Below are 19,003 nucleotides of genomic sequence, written 5' to 3' on the forward strand. Positions count from 1 at the left end.
GAGAAAATCAGTGAACTGTATTTTTTCCCTCTGATGTGATTAACTCAACCAACCTACTTCAGCGGAAGAGGCAGAAAGACACCAACAGAAGAAAGCCTTAAAGGAAGTGAGAGACTTCAAACTATCAAAAAAGCAAAAAAATATTTATGTAAACAATCCAGTAGTGCTCATCTGCTCTTACTTTTAGGCCCAGGCCCCAGATATTCTGTTTGTATTTAATTTTCTGGCTCATCAAGTAGAAAAATCACCCACTCCTGAGGCTTTCAGCTTTATTTACACACTTGGTTAGGACTGAGCTGAACACTCAAACCTGTCACTGAAGGTTTCAGGTGCTCCCAGCTCCCATTTACACTCCCTGAAGGCTTTGCTCTCCACATCACAGACAACCAGAAAATCATTAAGGTTGAAAAAGACCTCCAAGATCGTCGAGTCCAACCATTAACCCAGCACCACCAACATGTTCACCACTAAAACACATCCTCAAGTGCTATATCCACCTTTTTTGAACACTTCCAGGAATGGTGACTCTACCACTTCCCTGAGCAACCTTTGCTAATGCTTAACAACCCTAGCAGTGAAGAAGCTTTTCCTAAAATCCTATCTAAACCTTCCCTAAACTTTAGGCCATTTACTCTCATCCTGTCACTTGTCACCTGGGAGATGAGACTGATACCCACCTCACTACAATCTCTTTCCAGGTAGTTGTAGAGAGTGATAATGTCCCCCCGAGCCTCCATTTCTCCAGGAGAGAATGACACTGCCTAGAAGAAACCACCCTCCATCCTACCACATCAGCCAAGGTCCCACCATGTCCCAGTTGCTGAAACTCAAACTCTTCAGCTGAGAATGCAGCAGGATTAATTTAACCCAAGAGAAAGCACAAGCTGCTTCATAAGAGTTGAAATTGCATCTTGTTGATCCAAAATCTAAGCATTTTTTAAAATTATTCTTGGTAGGGTTTTCTTTGGAATGCATCAGACTCTGGTGTTGTCTTAATGACACCAAGACCAAAATGTTGGACAGAGCTGAACTCCATAAATTCACTTACAAGAGAGTGGAGCCCTGACTTTTACTGGCCTAAAATTATGCAAAAAGTCATCTTTAGGCTGCAGCTCTGTGATGAATTAGCTCTGACAAGGGAGGGAACTCACAACCTTCCCACAGCACTCCCTCCCTGCCCCACACCACGGCTGCCTCTCTGCTCTCTTGCCAACACAGGGACCAGCAGCGAGTGCTGTAAATGAGATCAATGAAACATTCAGTTAAAAATAACAGCCCAAACCTCCTCCATTGCAGGAGAGCCTTTCGGATCACAAATGATGAAAGCACATTTCTAAAAAAAGCGAGCTGGGTTGACAGCGATTTCTGAGAACGTGGCAAAATAACCAGCCCCAAGCCCAACAGCAGAACAAGGGCTGGGCTGCTCCAGGCATTGCTGGGGCTCCAGAATAACCCTGGCAGTGGGAAAAGAGGTCTCAATACCCCCAGTTAGTGCTTACCTGTGTCAAAGATGGTGCCTGGCTCCCATCCCAGTGATGCTGTAGGAGCAGGACATTCAGAGGACACCACCACCCACTATTGTGAGCTATTCCTTGGGCATCTCCTTGCCCACTGGGCTGTATATTCCTGCCTTGTAGCTGATAGGGAGAAAAAGTCGGGATGCAGCTTCTGGGGTCAAGAAACATCATCCTTGTGGTACCCACAAGCATTTTGCCTGTGGTGCTGGCTGAAGCTGTGAGGGAAAAGAGAAGCAACATCCCCTAGGTTTCTTACAACTATTTTTGTGATTGATACTGAGAAAGAGGAGAGGGAGTGGGGAGTAAGCTTTTTTTCCCCATTTTTTCATGTCATCTAAGCACCAACTAACAAAAAAACAGATGTTTTCATCCTGCAATCCAGATGGATGTCCCTCTGCAGCAGGGGGATGCACCCCAGCATCTCACCTCACATTTCCAATGCTGGGATTCAACACAGCCACTGCAACTTTTAATGCCTTTTCCAAACATCTAATTCACTCTGTATTAATCCCTCAGAGCAGCTACTCCTTCATTTTACCCTTGGAGACATCAAGCTAAAATATTCATCGGCTTGAGCACAAAAACCTACAGCTCTAAGCAGTTGTTGAGGACAGAGGACGTGCTGTTACCCAGTTCTCTGATATATACAGCAGTATAACACCATCCTTGCAATAAAAGTACAGAACGAGCCTCTAAAGATGCCTATTTACTAGATGTTTGTAAGTGGATTTAGGTTTAATGACAAGCTCCTCTAGTTTATTTCCTGCTTTTACTCATCCTTCTTTTGGGGGGGAGGGTGGCTGACAGGGGCTGTTCTTTCTCAAGCTTAATATTTAATAAAAGAAACCCAAAAATATATTGAAAATGTCCTCTTAAGTCATGGCACAAGGCATATTTCAAATGAATGAAGCTGAAAACCTCCAAACTATCAAAAAGCCATTTCAATAAGGGATTTTCACTTACTCGAGACATTCAAGGCATTGACACAACTTCTAAAAAGATGAATCTCTTCCAAGTATTTTAACTCATTTAAATTGACAAAATCTCCAGCACACGAAGGTGACAACAACCCCATGGCCCACATTTCAGTCTTCCCAGGCTACAGAGGGCTTTCCAAAGCTCACTATTTCAGGGAGAGCTTTCAGGCAGTCTCTCAGTTGACTCTTGCAGGCCATGTCCAGATATGCCCAGAAATCTTTAGTATTGAAGGAGCAAACCACAGAAGTGTGCATTAACTCGTGTATGCATTCCACATCTCAGCCACAACAAATCACAAACACGGAACAGAACCTGACACACACTGTTTAATTTGACCTTTGACTACAACAGAGCCAAAGCAAGGTGATTCCAGCCCATAAATACTCCTGACTCCACCAGCATGGAAGATGTTCAGCCTTCAAACCTTGAAGGGAAGCAAACAACAGCATCGAATCCCTGCAGTTGTTTCACCTAAAACAGACAGAAGGGAGGTGCTGACACTGAGGTGATGCTTTGCAGTTCAGGCAATCTGTGCTCAAGTGCCAGGCTTGACTAAGCTCTGGATGCAGCAGGAGAATTAAAGAGAAGCCACAGTCCTCTCACCTCATCCAAAGCATCCTGGAGCTGCAAAATACATAGGAGGGACTCCTGGTTGAATGGGATGTTACTGTGCTTCAGTACAGCACAGCAAGGAAAGGACCTGCATCATTTTCATTTTTAACGTTCAAGAAGATTAAATTAAAATAGTCAAGGAAATCACAAATATAGAAAGATACAACAATTGTAATCAAGGTGGCAAGAAACTGGCAATGTGCTCACCACTGGAACAGTTCGGAGTTACCCAGAACCAGTTCAAACCCTTGATCAAGGCATTTCTTTGCATCAACCTCCTGCAGTAGGCAGATAAAATGTAGCTGTTCCATCTACATAAAACGTGTTTAGATACATAAATCCTTGCAAAGTGGCTTTTTATTTTGAGGCAAAACCAGAAAGAATTATATGCTGCATTAAATATTTTCTTCTTTGTCCTCTTCTTGACTGTCTGAAAGATCAATTAAAGTGCTTTTGCATAAAACAGGCAGAGAGGAGCACGTTCCAAAAAATAAATAAATAACAACGCCACTCTTTGCTTTCAGTATGATGCCTGAAGAAAACAAGCATAACGACTTAAAGATTCCCACAGTGAAAAGGAAGAAAATGATGAAGGTTTAATCATACACTTACAAGGCAGCAAAACACATTTCTCAAGTCTTAATATCTCTTGTGAAATTTTAAGCACTCAGACACAAATATTAGCAACAAGCTGCAGCAAGCTGAGTCGTTTCCCCTGCTCTCACACAGAAATATGTGCAAGTCCCTCCCTTGCACTCACACACACACATTTGCTGTTTCCATCACATTTCTATTTGCAGAAATATCCCAATGAAACTATGGCCATTTAAGACGTTATGATTTAACATGTTTCTTTACTTATTGCTGTCCTGGAGCTCAGCAACCTCTCTGTCCAGCTGCATTGCAACATCTGGAAGCACCAGCAGGATTTCCCCACAGGCTGACCAGCAATGGGAATCATGGCCTTGGCATGGAGAGACAACACTCAGATCAACTGCTCCCCCAGTTACCAATGGGGAGCAGGGGAAAAGGGAGTGAGATCACCCCACCAAAAAAACCTCAAGATCTACTTTACTCTCCCTCAAAATGCCCTTTATCATGTCTGCACAGGGCAAGGGAGGAACTGTTACCATCAAAACCCCACCATCATAGGTTCTAAGGAAGAAATATTTTATACTGAGGGTGGAGAAACATTGGCACAGGGTGACCAGAGAAGCTGTGGATGCCCCATCCCTGGAAGTGTTCAAGGCCAGGATGGGGCTTGGAGCAACCTGGGACAGTGGGAAATGTCCCTGCTTTTTGCAACTGCTCATGGCAGGAGGGCTGGAACTGGATGATCTTTAGTATTCCTTCCAATCCAAGCTATTCTATGATTCTGTGACTCTATGTGGCCCCAGGGATTTGTGGTGGCCTAAGTGGCACAGCAGGTCCCTGACCATTTCCCCTTGGATTATGGGGGCTTCGTTCTGCTCCCTCTCTCCAGCGGTGGGACTCATCCCATCATGTTTCTCTCATGGCAATTTTGCCATATTTTTCCATCTGCACAGGGGCTTCCAGCTCCTCCTGTTTGTTGCCCATGCTGTGGTGCAGATGCACTTCAGCTGGGCTATTGTTCCCATATCTCTTTTTGGGGAAGGAGCCCTAATTCCTACATGGCCATTCTCATGGTTTCAAACACATCAATAACCCTGGTGCCTTTGCTGCTGCAGGGATCTCCTTCCCTGAGGAGATCCCTGCAGCAGCTACCTGCACTGAGACAGCAGAACAAAGGGCCTCACTCACACAGCATCCCATAAGAAAACCCAAAAATCTGCTAGTGACACCAGGCTCAGGGCCTGGTATTGATCTGCTGGATCTTCCTGGTTCTTCCTCATTATTCCCTACAACTGGAAGGGTAGAGGAGAACACGACGTGTGCTCCTGATCCCTTAACCAGTCAACTTCACAACAAAACATGAAAGAACTGAGAGGAGAGAGAAATCACTGCACTACACAATTGAAACAGGAGAACAACTTGCAATAATAAAATAAATCTAAAAAATAAGCCCACACGAAAAAGAGGAACGAATAACCAAGAAATGAAAACAAAAGCTAAGAGGTGAATAATTCATTTAGGCAATGTGCAGCGCACCTATTCTACCTGAATTGTTTACATGGAAAGTTCATGGTTTAATCAGAACTGCCGGAACAAGAAAAACCAGAGTCATAAGTACAACATTTATCTTGAGTAAACGAAATAGGTCTCTGGGTAAGGCATTTTCATTTAAAACAGAAAAAAAAAAATAGGTTGCAGTTTGTGACGTGACCAGCAAGGGGAGTCGGTGCCCAGAGCTTCGAGGGAACCACGCAGATGCAGTTTTGGGTGGAGAAAACTCAAATAAACAATTCTGAGATAGTGACATTGATAAAACATTGAAGACTGCCAGAGGATGCTGGAAGATGATGGACAGAGAGCAGAAAACCCACTAACCTGGAAAAGAGAGAGGGCTTGAGGGATACTAGAGTAGAAAAATAAAAATGTTTTGCTAGGAAATTGGACTTTCTGTCCCTGCTAGACTTACTGGAGAGCATGTAATGAAGTGCTCTTAGAGGGAAAAAGGCACAGGACAAATGAAATCAAGCCAGGATGGATCTTAGGATAAGAAAACAAGGGTTAATCTCAAAGTACTTCTGAGTACAATATTCTGACAGTAACATGAAAAGACTGGTCAATTCCTCTTGGTGGCTTTGAGGAGACATCCAGGAGGGTACCAGATGTCTGGGAGAAGATGTCAGAGAATGAGGGCTAACCAGGCACCTTATTACTGATCCCCAGAACCAGAGCAAATGGGGGAAAAACCAAAACTATTAAACACAACTATTAAAAACAACCCTCACAAGGAGTGGGATTTAATAACATTATCCAGCATTTAAAGCAGAATGCCAGCAGTAGGAACTCATTAGGCTCTGTTTGGGGAACAGCAGCAAAATCACTGCTGCAGCTCCAGCCATGCTGGGCTTGTCAACAGAAACGGGGCCACCCTGGGCTCCGGGGCCACCGGGAGGGGCACTCAGAGCTTTCCTTCCTCTGCCCCGTTAATCTCATTAACCTCGAATTTACTCTGTTGTTGGTAATTACTCAGAACGCTAATAGGCACAATTTATGCATATTATTTACTGAATGTTACAAAATCTCTTCAGCTCTGTGTATGAATTGGGGCTGGAACAAGCCAACGATCCAAGGGCTATGGAAAACAGGAGTAGAGAAATGAAAAATATTTTAAAAATTTAGAAAACCGTTTTTAGGATTTGTTTCAAATTTCTTCAGTATCTTAGTTTCTTCATGCAAGATAACCAATCAATTCAGATAAATATACCCATTTTAGATATATCAGAATCATTTTAGATACACCATTTTAGATATATCAGAATCCACTCATTTTACTAATTCTGTTATAACATCCTAACAAGGAAAAACAGACACTAAACCAAAAATACCCAAGAAAATACTTATTTCCTCCTATTAAGCTGGAGCCCATGAAACAACCATTCCAGCCATGATACAAATTACCGTTAGCGATATTCCAGGTGGGAAAACCAGATGCAGTTTAAGAAAACTGTTATTGCTGTTAAAGAACTCCATAGGCTTTACAGACACAGTCTGCTGCACCTTGAAAAATGGAACTTTCACTGACCATCTGTTCCTAGCAGAGAACACCCAGCAACTCTGGCTTTGGCCAGAAAGCCCAGCTCAAAGTCAATATTCCATGAGCAGGGGGACATCCCAGAGCTTAATGTACAGCCAAGATCAAAGGTCAGAGGGAAAATTTGGATGGAGATCACCCAGTGGTAACCAGTTAAAACAAAGAAACCACTGCAAGAGCAGAAAATGTGATCCAGAGGTGAATATCTGCAAGAGCAAAGCCCACAGCATTCCTACACCCCTACTCCCCTACAACACGCAGCATCACCTCCAGTGAGATGAAAGGATGTGAAGAAAACCAACCAAAATCAAAGAATAAAAAATGAAATGAGAAGGATTATCAAGGAAAGAAAGCAGCAAACATTACCTCACCCACAATTTTATTCTGCTGTGCTGCGGAGCCACTTGTTGGGAACTTGGCAGCAATAACCCAATGGACCCAAGGCCCAGCTCAGCAGTATTGTTCCTGTTTAGATAAAAGGGAAAATAAAAAGAAAATCAGATGTGAAAAGCACAAACAGGCTTTTATCTGCTCTGTTTCCCTCAGCCTGAAGCTCAGGGATTCCCAAGACTGAGGTTTTAGCTGTATCTTTAGATTCAGCTGGGAGTTTTCACACCCTGTGAATTTGTTAAACATATCCATATATTAGGCAAGCTTTGCTTTTGGCCTACACAATGTTGACAATGGAACACACACACCAAAAAAAGGAAACAAAAGAACATTTCTTCCTTTTCATTTCAGGGTGCAAACTTTAAGGGATGCCTAGTGAAACACAGCAAGTAATTTTCATTTTCTGCAACTTGTGATTTAACATTATTGTCATTTCTCCCTGTTTAGAGATGTCGTAGTTTATGCTCAGTATAAGCCAGTTAAACTGATTTTATGATGTTTTTACTATATTTTTACTACATTTCCTACAAAAAGAAAGCATGTGCAAATATAGGGATTGCTGAGAGAGAACCACATCACTGAGACAACCAAGTGGACCCAGCACTGGACTTTTAAATATTTCCAGGGATGGTGATTCCACCACTTTCCTCAGCACTCTGCCCAATGCTTGACCATGCTTTCAGTGAAGAAATTTTTCTTATATCCAATCCAAACCTCCCCTGGTGCAACTTGAGGCCATTTCCTCTCATCAGGAACAGCATCCATAAGGATCCAGAAACTCAGATAACTCTGGAGACTGTAGTGACATCATAAACGCATTTCCCACACACACTTTCACAACTGCTTGTGAGGGTTTTTTGCCCAAATTTGGAAACTAATGCTCCAGAAGGAACTTAAGATACTTTCAACGCAGTTTATTAAGCTTTAATAAAAAATAAAAGAGAAAGGAAGAAAAAGAATGGCTTAGGCAACTCAGGTAAAGGCACTTATACACTGGGCAAAGTACTGAAATAAAAACATTACAGACTTTTTACAGCAATTATTCCTCAAAGAAAGTGTTTTAATGAAAATGCTGATATTTTGGGCTTGTTTTAAGCAGGAGGAGGATCACCACACAGGAGACAGCCTTCCAGACTAACCATGAAATCCTTCTATTCCCTCCTTATGATGGGATGGTGAAGTAAAATCACTGGGATGACATCAGGGCTAAAGAGAGCAGCAGCCTTGAGTTTTTCCACCCTTAGAAAAACCATCCAATTACCCTTTCCTCCTCTTTGATTACACAATCGACTTCAACACCCTCAAAAGTCAACACCTCCAAAACATGGGGAAAAAATAATGATTAAGAGTCTTTAAGTTAAAGTACAGTACCCAGAACCAGCTTTCAAAGACAGGGTAAATAAGGAAGACCTTTAAATTTTAAGATGTTGCTCAGCAGCACCTTGTCATGCCACATCACACAACACTTCTTCCTTGTTATTTCTCTGGCCAAAGGTCAAAATTCCTCTTCCCAAGAGACAAGCCTTCAGATTAAGAGTGGTGAAACTTTTACATCCAGCTAATTCAGGAACAAACCACATCTCCATCCTGGAGACTTTCCTACATATGATTTATTGCAATTGAAGGTGGGGAGAAATAAATGACAAAATTTGTCTCAAACTGAGGCAGTCCTGCTCCAAATGAAAACAGAATTATTTGTGCAGCACACAGAGTCCAGCACTGAAATCTCAGGATGTTCCTGGATGCTAGATAGGAGTTTTTATCACCTTCACATAGCCTTGGGGCAAGCATTTTTAAGGCATTTTTACTGCCTGTACAAGCAACAAACCAATGGTCATTGCAATTTTCCAGAACAAGCTAAGCCATGGTACACCCCATCCTGCCAAGTGGGGATTCGGGTCCTTAAGTGTAGAAACTTGGTGGTCCAATTTCCCAGAAATATCATTATGCCCTAAGAGCACCCAGGGCAGCCCTAGGAGGATGAAAACCAATACTGGAATGATCAAAACCCCCCCACATTGCACATGAGACTTCTTGCCCATCCATCTTCTCCTTATCTCATCCTCCCACCAGTGCCATCCTCCGAACTGATGTTTTCTTCTCCAATTCAATCTGTTTCTGGTGGTTTTTCCTCAGCAGGGCCTCCTTTGTGTCCCTTTTGCATTCTCCATACAGGAATGCAAGAGGGATGTGATCCTTGGTTGGCATCCACTGGGACAATTCCATTATAGGGAGGAATTAATGACAACTCTGCCCACCTGCAGGTTTTGGGGTTTTTATTTTAAGCCATCGTGTATGTAACTCACATGATGTCAGTACAGGAATATCACTCTAAGGCTCTGGAAAGTAAGGGGCGGGTTTTCCTCGTTTCTATGGTTATGAGCAATTTTAATGACCAACCTAAATAAAAAGGCTGGAAGAGAGAGAAAGTAGGAAGGAGTGAGGTGGGCGTTTAATTTTGATTGACAAGACAGAGCAGATCTAGTTAAGATCTGTCAAATGCTTGCTGAGGATCACAAATCCTCAGCACATTCTACGGCAGACAGAATTAGTCTAAATGCACAGCTTTACAAAAATATTTCTTATCTGCTGAGATCAGAGTTCAGCATTTCAGCTGCCCCACAGAAAGCAGCTGGTGTCGTAACTACCAAAGGAACTAAGGTAGGGCCAGAAAAAAAATACATGTATATTTTAATTATTTGTATTTGATTTTTAAGTATTAACATCTACAATGTCTTAATATGTCTTAATTTTTGTCTCTGATCTATATAAATAAATATGTTTATGTAAGATGACAGCATTCTCAAGATTTTTAACTACTAAGACAACAATTTTAAAGGTATTATCAAAGGCACCCCTTTGGAATCACATCTGCATCACATGAAATGTTGTATAAATACAGACTACAAAGATAATTCCTGCAATAAAGACCTTAAAATAGGAGACTGAACGCAGAAGGAGTTGAACACAGATTTGATGGGAAATTTCAGGAAACACAATCTGGAAAGACAAAAACACTGGCATGACAGTCAGCTGTGATGTTCCCTGATACACCACCAAAAAACAAGCTTCGGGGAAAATTAAGAACATTCCTGAAAATGAAATAATCAAGAAGGAACAATAATGGAGAGGTGGAAACTTGGAGCATTTCAAAGTCAGGAGCAGAGTTTCATCACCTTGAAGGGAAGAATCAATATCTCATCAAGGCACAAGGAAACATGAGAAGACTAAACCAGCATCTTGTGTTTAAGGCCAGGGAAAAGCAGGATGCACCAGAGGACAGACACAAACAAGATTCAAGATTTGCCTGAACCAAACTCCAAAGATGATGTTCTTGTTCTTACTCGGCTCTGTTGGGATGCAGGCAGGACACAGTGATCTTCACAGGGCTACACACCCATGAGCTTGGCTATTTTATCAAAAGATGTTAGAATTTTAAGGAGGAAAAAAACTCGGCAAGAGAGGATGAGGTTACAAAAGAGGGAAGTCAACAGCTCCTGAGATGCCTGCCAACAGGATCTGCACTTAAAGCGTGCAGTTTTGGCAGAGAACATTCTCAAAATCTGATATTTAAAAGTCTCATGGTGTTGGAACACGTAATTAAAGTAAAAGGATACAAGTGAACTAAGATCTGATCAACACAAGTTTGTATCAAAGTCAGAATGTGTTCCCACAGAGTCTCAGCCACCTGGTTCTTCCATGCTTCGTTCAAAGTGAGAAAAATTAGCTACCAACTACTTTTATTCCCACTCAAAATCATCTCTCTCCAACCTCTAAAAGGGATGGATTTGTAACAGTCTTCAAGAATGAAAAAAATTCAAAAAACCACCAAAACTCACATGTTGTTTTAATTTACTGCCACTTTTCAATTCTAAAGCAATATATTTGTTGTGATATGAACTTTTCCTTTACCTATCAATGCCCAGGCATTGATGGGTGAAGGAAACAAAGAATAATGAAAACACCTACAATTTCATCCTTGCTCCTCAAGAACTGGAATAAATGAAAGAATTCAAATCCTCCATTGAGAAAAGCCCTGAGGAGAGGAAAGACTTGGGGATGTTGGTGGATGGGAAGCTCGACATGACACGAATGGCAATGTGGCTGCTCCATCCCTGGAAGTGTCCAAAGCCCGGCTGGACAGGGCTTGGAGCAACCTGGTCTACTGGAAGGCATCCCTGCACACAGCAGAGGGTCAGAACAAAATGATCTTTCAGATCCCTTCCAACTCAAACTGTTCTAATATACTACAAATTTACTGCTGTTTCCTTCCTAGTAGTGCCAACATGAAGTCAATAGCCAGGAAAATGAACCAAAAAAAAACCCAACAAAAATAAGGAATTCATGTGTGATCTGATTTCCTATTGCAAGGTTTCCAACAGCCAAGCCATCCACCACCAAGTTGAAGATAAAAAGTCCAAAAAATGTGGAATCAGCTGGCAAAAGCTCATTTTTTTCACCAGGTAATGCCTCAAAACCTCCCAAACCAACTCTGCTGCCATCAGAGCCGCCTCTTCCTTGGACAGCGCCCAGGAACTGCTCGCAAATGAAATCCAACCAAATTTATTGCTCCTGCAAGCCTGGAAATTTCAGTTACAGAGGTGACGTGACATTTTGTTTCACCAATGCTAATCTAATACCTTTTTAAAGGTGCATACGTTTCACCCTGTTGGCTTCCAACACTGAATTACCAGCTCTGCTAAGCTTCAGAATAAATGAGACGAGCGTGGCCTCCAGGCAAAATCCCTTTGCTGTAATCTTTATTCAAAACACACCGCTCTGGAGCCTTGCATGCATTGCCAAAAATCGCCTTGAGGTTTGCTCTTAAGATGGCAATTTGCATATCAACATTTTGCTGCACAGCTTACCCAATGTCCCCGCTATTATTTTAATACTCTGCTGTGGGCGGCCCCCTGAGCAGCTCACAGAAGTGCAGGCTAAAAATATTCCTGCCTTCCCCACCGGCTCCACACATGACCACAGCGAGCACCGGCATCCATCCGCTTCTCCAGGAGGATGCTCAGGCTCCAAAGGTGCTCAAGAAAACATGGCAAGAAGGAGAAAAGTAGCTCTGCATGGATGGAGGAAAAATGCACAGGCGCTGGAGGAGGAAGAGCGCAGAAAGAACTGGTTTTACAAGGGCAGCGGGAGAGGTTTATCCGCGTGCGAGACATTCTTGGGAAAACACATTAAGAGGTAATAAAGCAGGTGAGGGAGGCACCGCCTGGGATATGAATTTAAGATGATGCTGAACAGAGGAAGGGGAAGAATTCTCAAGCACAGAAGGGGAGCGATGCCGGGTGGATGCGAGCACAGCCTGATTCATGCCCCAGAAGGGAGATCCCAATCCCGCTGGCAGCACCACGTTGACGACAGCGCTTGAAAAAACATGGATTGCAGGTTTTTCTCCTTGCCCTCCTCCCCCTCGCCCAGCAAACCCCAGGCTCAGAGGTTGTAATTATTTCTGGCAAGGTGTAAACAGGTCTGGGAAATGAAACTGAAAACTGGAGCTATTTATGAGATGCCACGCAGGGAATCGGCATCGGAGCCCGGCTACCAAATCAGCGAGTGCAAGGTCACCCTGGTCTGTTCAGGAGAACAACTTTGCAAAGTGGTTTGCAGCCAGCCAGGCAAAATATCCAGGCTCAGTCTGCCCAGGATGGTGAGTTAATGGAAACAGAGGTTGGAGAACCACCAGAGGACATTGCTCCAGCCAATAACAAGGGATTTATCATGATGCTGGTAAGCTTTGAGATGATGTCCATGGAGATGACATCCACTCATGATAACCAGCTGCCTCTCTGGGGTGTGGGAGAGAAGCAAGGAGGACATCAAGTCCAGAAGTGTCCCTCAACCAAGTTGTTGTAGAGGAAAGCAGCCAAGGGACTCATCTGCCTGGAACTGTTCCAGGCCAGATTGGATGGAGCCTGGTCTAGTGGAAGGTGTCCCTGCTGACAGCAGGGGGATTGGAACAAGATGATCTCGAAGGTCCCTTCCAACCCAACCCAAACCCTTCTATGACCTGCAAGTAAATGACCACTGGAGACCACTCATCCCCTTACCCTGCAGGCCACCACTTGCTTCCAAGGACTTGGATTGTTGCCCCAGCCCAGGAAGAACCACAAATTTTGAAAAGTAATTTCCTTTCTGCTGGTAGAGGAAAGAAGCAAAAGCCAAACTGTCCCAGCAGGAGGATCTCACACCCTGATGGTGCTGAAGGAGCCAGCAGCATCTCAAACCCACAAAACAGCCACAAAGGAAAATTCAAAAACTTTTTTTGGTCTCACCAGGAAGAAAAGGAAAAGAGATGCTCAAATTCAGGAAGTACAGGCAGAGAGGCAGTGAGTGCCCCTGGGGATAGGAGGATCTCCAGACTATTTTCTGTACACTCTTTATACTCTGTGCTCAAATGCCACACAAACAGGACTAGGATGCACAACTCTGTTTCCGAGATTACACTTAAATTATAATTATTTTTTAAATGGAAGGCAAGCACAGTGCAGTAGGAAAAGAACTGGCCAAAGAGAGAAGTGCAAGCCTGAAGACTTCAGAACCTGTGTGATATCTTTAGATATGAAAGGAAACAAAGGTACACCTGAACAATACGCAAAAAATAGAAATTAAAAAAAGAAAATAAAAAAGCAGACCTTGGCTTCCATGCACAGGGAAGAGGATCTTGACAATTAATTTGCCAGTATTCCCGTAAGAGGAAAAAAACCCCAACCCACCAGAATTCCAGTCTCATGATTGCCCTATGTTTGGGAAAAAGGAGACAAAACCAGATCAGTTGTGGATGTCCCATCCCTAGAAGTGTTCAAGGCCAGATTGGATGGGGTTTGGAGCAACCTGGGATAGTGGGAGGTGTCCCTGTTCATGGCAGGGGGTTGGAAGAAGGTCTTTTCCAACTCACACCATTCTAGGATCCTATGAAACCCACCTGCCTCAGCTCTGAAGATGATCAACAGGAAAATATCTGTAGTGAGAGTCTCAGTTTGCTTTTTCAAATTAAAAGGTGTCCTGTTTTACACAAATATTGCAATCCTGTTTTCACCACTTGCTAAGACATCTCTCCAAGGGGCCGGTTTGAGTACTAGGACAGAACCAATTATATTTTTAGAAAACCAACCAATAGCTATGAAACCTCCCCATGGTGCATGATCAAAACTTAGGAGAGCTTTGGAAAGCACACAGTTTTTCTCTAAAAGACAAGTGTCAAAAAGCTTTGGACAGCATTTCTCAGGCTTCCACATCCACATTTTGCCACCTACTACCATCTTTGAGCACTTGCTGTTAATGGAAGCTGAAGGTCTTTGACACTGAGAAATTGAACCTTTAGCATGCAGTAACCTCAACACAATTTAAGCACCACTATTTTAATTATTGTAGAGTTTTACCATATTTATTATTAGTAAAAGTAGATTTAGTAAAATGACTTGATTTTTCAGCATTACTGCAGCTCTGGATAGCTTTAAAACCTGCATGGGATTTTAAAGCAAGAGGATGGGGAGGATCAAGAGGTTGGACAAACTTCCCTGATCACAGCTATGAGTATTCACCATGGCCTCATCCTGCCCACATCAATCCCACAGCACTTTTGGCAGAGAAGAGACTAAAATTTTAAATTCCTTAAAACAAAGGCCAAAAAAACCAGAACAAAAAAGCAAACAAAATCACATCCAGTATTATTATATATATTTGAGTTTTATATATATAGTCTTATGCACTATATTACAGAAATCAGTTGTTAATTCAATAACATACGTATTTTGTAAGGTTAATTTTTCATACTTTTTCCCTGAGCATCCACAACCTGCAGCAGAATATTTGATGGGACTGACATCAGGGTCACCCCAGCAGCAACAGGCCCTCAGGTAAGAGAGCAGCTGGAGATTACCAGCACACAATAGAAGACATTTAATACACTTGGGGAAGGTAAATCACATCTCTAGCTATGTAACACTATGTCTAAATTTGTATAAATCAGGTATTTAGAAATTAGGAGGCTCTCATGAGAGTCTAGGAAGCGAATTGTGTCACAAAGGATCACAAATCAATTGTTTTTGTGGGGAAAAATATAGTAAAAAGCTGTATTAAGGTTTAGCTCTTGGTTCAGTTCACACAAAGGGAAATCTGAAGCCCTGCAGCTTCCAACAAGAATTTCTGTCACGTACAGGGTTATATGAAACAAGGTGCTACCCAGCACTTCTGCAGTCTCATCAACCTCCCCATCTCCAGATGCACAGCAGCATTTTTATCTCCAAAATCAGAAGAACTTGGAACATGGTGAACATCTCCATGCTGGGATATGGGATGCTGTAAAGCATTTGCTAATAATTCAGCTCAAACCTAATTGCAATTACCTACAGTGAGTTGCAACCACTGGTCCCTATGATCCTGAGCATTTCCCATCCCTGGAATGCCCACAGCCAGGTTGGATGGAGCTCTGAGCAGCCTGGTCTGGTGGAAGGTGTCCCTGCCCATGGCTGGAGCTGGAATGAGATGATCCTGAAGGTCTCTTCTAACCCAAACTGTTCTATGATTCAATGGATCTAAAATTGAAGTGACCATTCCACAACTCGTAGACCCAGTGAGACATCATTCAAAGCTTCCCTGAACAGCCCAGGAGGATTTTGTTCCTCTAAGACACCCCAAAAACTGGGGCACAGGAGCTGGGCAGGCAGCACCATTGTATGAGGACTGTGGTGACAGTCATGAGATGTCACATGTCAGTAAATCACAGAATCACAGAATGGTTTCGGTTGGAAGGACCTTAAAAATTATCTCATTCCAAACCCCTGTTATGAGCAGGGACACTTTCCACTAGACCAGCTGCTCAGCTCCTTCAGCTTAAAGCCATTCCTTCTTTTCCTCTCACAAAAAATTAGGGAATTTCAAAGTTGGGGAAGAAGGACAAAGAAAAACAGAACTCCTGGCTTTGTATGGGATTTTTTACAAAGCAGCCATTAATAGCAAGTTTGGGAATTCCCTCATACCATATTTGAGTCTCTGGCATCTCACGCAGCCCAGAAATGGGTTAATCCAAAAATCTGGGTTATAACACCTCCAAATCCGCCTGATTTTTCACATGTAGAAAAACAAAGGAGGCACCTCCCTCCTCCACGCAGAAGCATCACAAGAAGATTCATTAAAAATGGGGGAAAAAAGCAACAGGTTTCAGCAATGAGCATGATCAAAGTCTCTCGAGGAAGAAGAAAATGTTTTATTTTACAGAAATAAGAACTATGGCAACAGCTCTGGAATAAAATCCTACAGCACGGCTGTCTCCTGCACTCCTTTACTCCATGCACCAGATGATGGAGGAGTCCTACAAGGGGAAAAAAAATACATGGCCAAGTTATTCAAGACCAGAATGACAATAAATGTATGCAGAGAGGAGAAGGAGGACTAATAAAGTCCTCAATAACCTCAAAAAAATCTTATTTTTGCGATGTCTGGCATTGCAGCAGGGGGGACAGCAGAGCAGGAACAAAACAAACACTATGCAATGAAAAGCATCAAACATTTTGCAGTTATTTTCTGCTTTTATTTAAGAAAGAGATGACAGAGAGTGTGAAGAGATCATCACCTAACCCAACATCAGTATTTAGTTCCAAAAATAGGAATTTTACCAAAAAATAAAAATAGTAAGTATAGATATTGCAGCCAAGTTTGACTTCATTCAAGGAGTAGCTGGGAAATATTTTCCAGATTTTTCTTGCAGCATCCCAGCAGATGAACTGACAAATGGTCCTTGGGAGAGCTTTTCCCCACACTCTGCATCCCAGAAAAAAAAAAAAATTCAAAACCACCTGCTGACACACCATTTCTTCTTATTTTTGTACCAATCTTCCGGATATATTCAAAAAGCAGCTGATTATCAGTGCAATCTTTGCTTTTCTAATGGACACAGAAAATGGACATAAAAATAAAAAAGATAATCCATCCTGTCTCTTTTTTATTTTAGTTAAATGCTATTTTTTCCATCATCAGAAACACTGCAGAGATGTGCCCATGCACTGCAACAAAGAGATGGCACCTGCCTACTGAATTTCCTGACTAGTGACACTTCGAAGAAAAAGAGTTTTAAATAGAAACCTCCCTGCAAGTGTTAAATCAGATTAATTTAACTCTTGCTTTATTTTAATCTTAGACGCCACCATTTGCAAGGCAAGCAGAAAAAAAAAAAAAATAGGAAGTAGGATTCTTATCTTGACCATATTCTTTGGGAAATACAGTGTATTATTAAAAACCACAAATAGCCTTTCTGACAGCAAAATACAGACACTTCTGGCTGTTTTGCAGTAGGAAAAAAGCACCAATATTTTATGAAGCTTTCTGTTCAGCATCAAGTGGAAGGCAGAGCTTTCCTCCAGGCTTGTGGTGCCCTGTGCCAAAAACACCAAGACCAGTTTGGGGCCACACTTTGGATTTGCACATGGTAAAAAGTGTTCTGTAAAATACAATGCACATTGAAAGGTTGGTGATGCTGCTGAGGAAGAAGTTTTGCAGCACGTTCCCCACAAACACCATCATGGAGGTACCCTCTGATCCTCCAGTTGTGAGTTAGGCTCATGCATAAACAGCTGGATTAAATTTAGACTGAGGGGATCATGTCATAGAAAATACACAGCTTCTAATGGTCAGGAATCATGGAATGGTTTGGGCTGGAAGGAACATTAAACATCATCCAGTTCCAGCCCCCCTTCCATGGGCAGGGACACCTTCCACTATCCCAGGTTGCTCCATGCCCCTTCCAAACTGGCCTGGAACACTTCCAGGGATGGGGCAGCCACAGCTTCTCTGGGCAACCTGTTCCAGGGCATCCTCACCTCCACAATAAGGGATTTCTTTCTAATATTGAATCTAAACCTGCTCTCTGTCAGTGGGAAGCCATTTTCCCTGTTGTATCACTCCAGATCCTTGTCCAAAGTCCCTCTCCAGCTCTCTTGGAGCCCTTTTAGGCACTTTGGGGACTTTATATCCTCCCTGGAGCCTTCTCTTCTCCAGGCTGAACATGCCAGCTCTCCCAGCCTGGCTCCAGAGCAGAGAGGCTCCATCCCTCTGATCCCCTTGGTGGCCTCATCTGGACTTGCTCCAACAGCTCCATGTCCTTCCTGTGCTCTGCAGGTGGGTCTCACCTGAGAAGGGGCATAACAACCCCATCAGCTGCTGCCCACCCACCCAGCTTTGGATGCAGCCCAGGACACGCTCGGATTTTTGGGCTCCAAGTGCATGAGGATGGGTCATGTCCAGCCTCTCATCCACCTGCACCCCCAAGTCCTTGTCCACAGAACTGCCTTCAATCTCTTCATCCCCCAGCCCAGACACCAGAGGTGGAAACACAAGACCAACCATGCCCTGGGTGGAAAGATTCATCCATCCATCCATCCATCCATCCATCCTCACTGGGACCAAACCTGTCCTTTCCAGTGCAATCAGCCTTTGCCCCGACAATGACAATTCCAACTCTAAATAAAACAGAGGCTCCTCCTGCCCACCTAAACCCCTCAGGTCTCACCAATTTCCAGTCCTCTGAAGTACCAGCAACCCTTGGAAGGTCCATAAAAACCCAAATGAGAGCCACCCAGCTCACCCCACTGCACAAAGCAGGTGAATTGTAGGAAGGAGAATAATAAAGATGGGAAAAGTAAATTTCAAGTTTTTAACAGTTCATTCCACTTTCATGGAGCAGAATGTGTTTATGGTACAGGCAGGGAATCGAAAGTGTTATTTTTATCTTGATATTATTTGCCCTTTCACACTTGGTATTTAAATATTCCTGAAATCCTAGAAGAACCAACAATTCAAAATACCATTTTAAAAA

At 42.9% G+C, this 19,003-nt stretch overlaps 1 protein-coding gene across 7 annotated transcripts in view; it reads right to left on the bottom strand.

Moving 5' to 3' along the window:
* Positions 1-19,003, bottom strand: part of TSNARE1 (t-SNARE domain containing 1) — a 471,893-nt gene that overhangs the window by 449,469 nt on the left and 3,421 nt on the right. For 3 of the 7 annotated variants that reach the window (XM_064703642.1, XM_064703637.1, XM_064703639.1), the window contains exon 2: positions 7,156-7,254. The exons of 2 other annotated variants lie outside the window; for them this stretch is intronic. The gene's annotated coding sequence lies outside the window, so the exon portion shown is untranslated. The remainder of the gene's footprint in view (positions 1-7,155; positions 7,255-19,003) is intronic. 2 more of the 7 variants (XM_064703638.1, XM_064703641.1) reach the window with 1 other exon arrangement.

This window comes from Zonotrichia leucophrys, chromosome 2, assembly GCF_028769735.1.
Source record: "Zonotrichia leucophrys gambelii isolate GWCS_2022_RI chromosome 2, RI_Zleu_2.0, whole genome shotgun sequence".
Classification (NCBI taxonomy): domain Eukaryota; kingdom Metazoa; phylum Chordata; class Aves; order Passeriformes; family Passerellidae; genus Zonotrichia; species Zonotrichia leucophrys.